This window comes from Triticum urartu, chromosome 2 (assembly GCF_003073215.2).
Source record: "Triticum urartu cultivar G1812 chromosome 2, Tu2.1, whole genome shotgun sequence".
Classification (NCBI taxonomy): Eukaryota; Viridiplantae; Streptophyta; class Magnoliopsida; order Poales; family Poaceae; genus Triticum; species Triticum urartu.
Genome location: NC_053023.1, coordinates 324,160,292 through 324,167,502, shown reverse-complemented (window position 1 = coordinate 324,167,502; position 7,211 = coordinate 324,160,292).

The window sequence follows — 7,211 nt, the reverse complement described above, 5'->3', positions numbered from 1 at the left end:
GAACTCACGGAGAAGCAAGGATTCGGAAGGAAGGAAAATCATCAAGGAGCTACAAAGACAGAAGCCATCAAGCTCATGTTGGTGATGGGTATCCGGCTCCGACTCCGACAGCCACTCGAGAGAAGTTATCACTCCGACTCCGAAGATACTCAGATGAAGGTGTTGGCCGGTCCTAGCACTTGTGTCAACCAACTCCTACGACATATTTGACTCACCAAATGAAGGAATTGGAAGATGCTTCATGGCCAAAGGTCCTAAGGTAACACACCCCGAGTATGTTGATTTCAATAGTGATGAAGATGACTTGTTTAGGATGATGATTTGCTTGGTGACACTCTAGTGATGAATACTATGATGAAACGTCATTAATCATGCTAATCAAGATAAAACGAATGACAATGTAAGGAGAGAATTGAGGCTCTAACTAAGAACTAAACACTCTTAAGTTAGCTCATGAAACTATCTTCGAAGATCATCGAGAACTTTTAAGAGCTCATGAAGAAATTACGGCTTTGAAAAAGCTCAATCTTGAGGCAAGAGCATGAGTTCTTAAGGGCAATCAATGAATGATCTCCGCAAGAAAAGTTCTTCTTACATTGCCAAGCGTTTACTCTTATCCCACTTACATGCCTCAGTCAAGTCTAGTAACAAGAAAGATTCTTCTCTAGTAGTAACAATGATCATGCTAAATTTCAATATTGTTAGCTTCTAGTAGTTCTCTTGATTCCACTATGAATTCTCTTAGCCAGTTACACTTGAGCAAGAAAATAGCTTTATTGAAGGGAATTTATAGAGAAGGAGTGTACAAAAGCCTTGCGGGAGTAAGCAATTCGGAGGAAAATTGTGCGCAAAGCAAGGAATTGCCACCCGGAAGAATCAAGGTGTTTGGTTTTTGAACGAAAGTTCAAATGCAATTGGAGTTGAGTGGGAAGAAGATCAATACCCCAAGACAAAGTTTGTCCCTCAACAAGAGAAGTATACTTCTTTCAAGGGACACAGCTCAGATGATCTTCCACCACAAGACTACAAGCAAAAGGCAAGGACAAGCTTCAGAGGAAATTGATGCATTTGAAGAAGCTCCTAAGACCTTAGTCAAGTGGATTCCCAAGACTACTTCAAGTTCCACTTCATCAAGTACGACTACAACTCCAAGGATTCCCATCAAGATGATGTGGATCCAAAAGAAGAAGAACTAGAGAGTTCTTGAGGGTGACTCCGCCAACATACTTCACTCTTATCATTTTGGCAAGAACAAGTGCAATCAACTTCCACATCTTGCACTAGTTCAAGGAGTCACAAACCCTCTTGTTGGTAAGACAAGGGACAAGGTAACCTAAAAGTTTTCATGGACATCATCTTGTGTGTGCATCACTCTATGTCTATGGATATCCTTGTTTGTTCCTTGTGGGACTAACCCATGTAGGTATTGAAAGTGCAATTCACTCAAATGGATAGCTCCAAGAGATCTACATCAACATTGAGCATCCACATCTTCAATATCTACATGAAGTCATCATCGACAAAACCCAAGGTTAGTTCATCCCTCTTAGGGGGGATATCACATCTAGGGGGAGCTTTACTCTAAGACTTGAGCTAAAGCAACTCTAAAGATGTGAACAAAACAATGCTTTATGTAAAAGTGGTAACCCCACTTGAGCTTAAACGATGAGTATGACCTACGATCAAGTGTTCTCACTTGACTCCTAAGTCAATATACTCATATATAGATGACCTAGTCATCGCAAATTGCTTGATAGATGCTAGAATTGGTTGTGCATGCTTTGCCACATATTTCATTTGCCATCTTATTGTGTGAGCATGCTGATTGCATATTTTACTCATTCAAGGACATCCACTTGTTGCTTTGATTGTTTGGCTTTATCTTCTTTTGCCAAGTGGATGGACAAGAATGCCTAAGAACCTCCTCTAGCTATCTATGCTTTTCTCGTCTCAAACTCTATTCATGCTGCATCACAAAATTTGATCAAGTCAGATTCGAACCACTCTGTGTGAGGAGCGCTCGGAGTCCCCGATTCGTCATAGACTTAAACTTCCAAAACCTCTTTATAATCTCGGTCTGACCGATACTCCATTTTCGGTCCTACCGAAGTTCATTAAGTTGATCTAGGTTTTCGATCTCGGTGCAACCGATTTGAACTTTTCGGTCACACCGAGTTGCAATAACTGCACACAGTTTTGCATCTCGGTGCCACCGAGTTGTTCCACTCGGTCACACCGACAGGGTCGGGCTATATATAGTGACGGGCAGAATTTTGGAAATTTCTCCGAAACCTCCTCGCCCGCGCGATAGCCTTCTGCCTTCGTGGTCTCCGGATCGTCTCCGTGCCGCACACCAGCCTCCAGTCGCTGGTCTTCGCTCGCCGTCAACGGATTTCTCGTTGCCGCCGTAGCAAGGACTTCGCACACCGTATACACCTTCGCTGCAACGTGTATGCTCCACCCGCCGGGACCCGCCGCGCCGCTCCATTCGCCCCCACCCTCACCCTCCATTCTTTCAACTTCCTCTGCTTCCTGTCATTTTTCCATTACTTCCACATGCCCCCGCAACACTCCTCCCCCTCTCTCCGCGCTCGATTTTTTTTTTGCCCCCGCACCTGCCCGACCTTCCGCACTTTTCGAGCCCCATTTGAAACACTTCCACTACGCAATGACATCTGAAGGTTGAAAAGTCTGCGATGCGTATCTCCATTCTGCGACACACTCAAGCCCACATCACACGCGCCGCACTAATTGCGTCGAACAGAAGTAATAGAGAAGGGTTAGACAAAAACGGGATGCGCGCAGCACTTGCGACGCTACACAATTAGGACAACAATTCATTTTCGAACCGCTTACCCTCAAGGATTTCGCACGAACAACTCACTCCTGTTACAGCATGCCCGCGCGCACTTTCACTTTATTTTTAAAAACTGTATATTGAGGCTATCTCCCATGAATTCTCTGTGCAATTCAAAATGCATCCCATTCACAGCGACCATGGATAGATAAGTGCTCTGCCCCACGGAGGGTTGATCGTCTCCTCGCCGCCAGCAGCCCTTCCAGTCGCTGGTCCTCGCCGTCATCAACGGATTTCTGCCCCGCCGTTGCCGCCGTAGCAAGTCCACGCCGAACTAGGGTATGGACTTGATCATTGTGCTATTCCTCAATCTGATTCCTAGCACATTGTGATCATCATGAATCTTGCCACGATTGATAAACTTCTATCCAGTCAAAACGCTCGTAGATTAGGTTTAATTCGAAAATTTTAGGGTTAGGTTTCCGCCGAAACCATCTCGGACCCACCGAGTTGAAAAACTCGGTCCCACCGATCTGGCTTTTGCCATTGCACAAGTTAAACTCGGTCTGACCGAGAATAACTTATCGGTGCGACCGATTTTGGAATTCTGTGAAACCCTAGCAGTCTCGGTGCCACCGAACTGTGACTCGGTCTGACCGAGTTCACCAGTTCTGGTGCCAAAACTGCTTCGGTGTCACCGAGTTTGAAAATCGGTAGATCCGAGATGCTTTCTGTGGAAAACTAAAACTAAGTTTTTGAGATTAATCTTTTGCAAAAATCTCTGCTTTTTGTGATGCTCATCCACTCTATCTCTTCTATAATCTATTCACAGGGTCAGCAGTCAGTTTGCAACATGTCTGATCAAAGTGACAGCCAAAACCTCTCAGAGCAGCAAGTTGTGATGAGTGAGGGCACTAGCCCCTCAAGTTCTTCTGATGATGGCAGCAGGAGCACACCCAGCAATCTGCCTAAGGCTGCCACACGTCAAAGGAAGAAGAGAACGTCTGATTCTGAGGATGAAGACTATGTGGCAGAGGAAGAGGCCACTTCCAAAAGGGTTGAGCCAGCTCAAGGCTCAAAGCCAGGCCTGAAAGTCAAGAGGCCAGCAGGGAGGCAGCCAATGTCAAAGGCTAGAGCCTCAACTGAGAAGCCTGCACCTGCTCCCATTGAGCCCATTGCTGCTGAGGGCAAAAGAGGAAGAGAGAGAAAGAAGACTGTAGCCAAAGTGCTTGGGAGAGCCTCCATCATGGTAGAGGAGGAGGAGGAAGAAGAGGCAGCTGCACCAGCGCCCAAGGCAGCCAAACTTATGGGAGATGCCATAAGGTCAGGGGGAGCTGCATCCAAGCCCAAGGAAGCACCCAAGGCTGCATCTAAGCCTAAGACAGCACCAAAGAGAAACACAAGGAGTATACCTGCTGCAGAAAAGAACAAGGCCCCAGTGCCTGAAGCTATGAAGAAGAGGCGTCCGAGAGGGTCCTTAGAAAGCTCAAGCCCAAGATCCCGAGATGCTCATCCTGTGGCTGAGGATATCTCACGGAACGTCGACTTGGACACGGAGTATACCTGCTGCAGAAAAGAACAACGTGCAGTCCTGAAGAGGAAGAGAGTGTCCTTCGGAAGCTCAAGCCCAAGATCCCAGACCACAACGATGCTCATCCTGTGGCTGAGGACATGAAGCTCAGGAGAGACTCAGGGCTGAGGAAAGTGGAGAGAAGCAGACCCGTATGCTTCTAGGAGAAGGACTGCCGTGGATACATTTCACTACAAAGGAGCAACAAGACTTTTATGAGACTGTTTTGCTTGACAAGAAGCCAATCGTTTGTGACATGAGATGGGTCGACTGGACCTACATCAAGGAGAATGAGGAGTACTTCCCAGGAGTTCAGGACAGCTTCAGAGCGTGTGGAGTAGAGGACTTTGTTGGGCAGAAGCTCACAAAGTGGAACGAGGAACTCATCATGCAGTTCTACTCCACAGCTCACTTTTATCCGGATGGAAGGATTACATGGATGTCAGAGGGTACAAGGTACCAATCTACAGTGGCTGAGTGGGCACAGATCATCAATGCCCCAGAAGAGCAAGATGAGGACTTGGATATCTATGCCAAGAAGAAAATGGACCATAACTCCATGTCCAACATGTACAAGGAAATTCCCAATGAAGCTCTTGACACATTCAAGTTTGGCTCAGTGCACTATCTGCTCTCAGGATTGCCTACGATCAACTGGATCCTAAGGCACACCCTTCTGCCCAAGTCTGGAGATCACAAGATGATCAGAGGTCACGCGATCAACTTGCTTCATGTCTTTGTTGAGTGCCTCAGAAATTCAAGGTCATGAGTCTCATTGTGGAAACCATTAAGAGGACAGCTGCAGATTCAAGAAGAGGAGCTGTGGATATGCCCCTCAGATTCAGGAGCTCATCAACTCCAAGATGGGCACGGGCATATACTTTGTTGGATAAGGAACACCTGCCCATCCGTCCAGATTTTGAGAACAATGAAGTTGTGATGACAGAGAATGAGCCATCGTCTGCACAAGCATATGCAAAGAAGGAGAGGCGAAGAAGGAGAAAGCTGCCAGGATGTCCTCTCAAGAGGAGGCACTGGGATGCTACTCAAGAGGAGGCATCTGAGTACATTTCTTGAAGACCAAACAAGAGCAGCTCAGTTACTTGATTGCATCCTCGCTGAGAATTGAGCAAAGTCTAGCCAACCTCACAAAAATCAGCAGAGCCTAGAGAGGATCATGGAACAGAAGTTCTATGACTTGGATGTCAAGGTAACAGAAGTCCAGTCTGTAGTGGAGCAGCTCCAGGAGGACATGAATGAGAGGAGAGGCAGGACCACAACTCATGCTTTTTCTAGAGTGCCACGAGGCCCGAGGTCGTCTGCACTGCCAGTTGCTGACACCAGAGCTACAACGTCTGCACCAGCACACCTACCTCAGCTCCAACTCCAGCGACTACTTCAGCATCTACAGAAGCCTTCGTCCTTGGAGTGATCCGGACTCCACCACCACCTGAAGATCAAGCCTGAGCGACGACTTAGCACTATGCATTTTCTAGGAACTTTTTGGTAACTTGTTGCCAAAGGGGGAGAAGATGTATAGATCATAGGCTTCGAGAGAGAGAGAGTGTTGCTTTTCTCTCTTGTTTTATTTGGTGGTTTTTCGAACTTTTTGCTTTTGAGTGCTTGATACTATGTCATTATTTGTGAGACATCGCATGATCGATGATGTTTGATCATAAGCTACACTTAATGTTTGCTTAATGTGCTATTATCTTATCTATCTTTGTGATCATTCACTATTCTTGGTGATGAGTGCATGTATTTCATTCTTATCATTTTAAGCGCTCCACCAAGATGTATGTGACATGGAAGAGTAACCCATGACTCTAACTCCTTGTGCATTTGCAGTCCAAAGCAAATTTTTAAATATGCACAAATTTAGGGGGAGCTCTTACTTATCACATACTTCTCAAAGCGACGATATATTTCATGCTTATTACCATTTGTCGAAGCTTTGATCTATATGTTGTCATCAATTACCAAAAAGGGGGAGATTGAAAGTGCAACTATCCCTAGGTGGTTTTGGTAATTCATAACAACATATAGCTCATTGAGCTAATGCTATTCCAAGATGATTATTTCAGGAAAGCTCAATGATTGGCATGGCATGTGATGAAAGTGGAACCCTCAAAATGCTAAGGACAATGGATTGGCTCAAGCTCAAAAGCTCAAGACTCTTCATTTTATTTTAGTGATCCAAGATCACATTGAGTCCATAGGAAAAGCCAATACTATCAAGGAGGGATGAGGTGTTGCTTAATGAGCCTCTTGCTCCATGTGCTTAATGATATGCTCCAAAACCCTCAACTACTTTCCCATATCCACATATGACCTAAACTCTAAGCCAAACTCGGTCCTACCGATTTTTCCTATCCGGCGCCACCGAGTTTCAATTGTCATTAGCCACTGCCAAACCCTAGCAATTCGGTCCTACCGATAAGGATCTCGGTCCCACCGAGATGGGGTTGCAAACTCTCTGTTTCCCTTTCGTAACTTTTCGGTCCCACCGAAAGAGCGAATCGGTCCCACCGAGATTGCAATGTAAACTCAGTGTTTCCCCTTTGTAACTTTTCGGTCTCACCGAGTTCCACTCGGTCCCACCGAAAGAGCAAATCGGTCCCACCGAGTTTGCCTGACCAACTCTCTGGTTAGCTAATTACCAAACTCGGTCTCACCGAGTTTGTGTAATCGGTCTCACCGAGATTACGTTATGCCCAAACCCTAACCGAATCGGTCCTACCGAGTTGCATGTCAGTCCCACCGAAATTCCTAACGGTCACTAGGTTTACATTTCGGTCACGACCGAGTTTTATTCGGTCCCACCGAGATTGGAAAACTGTGTAA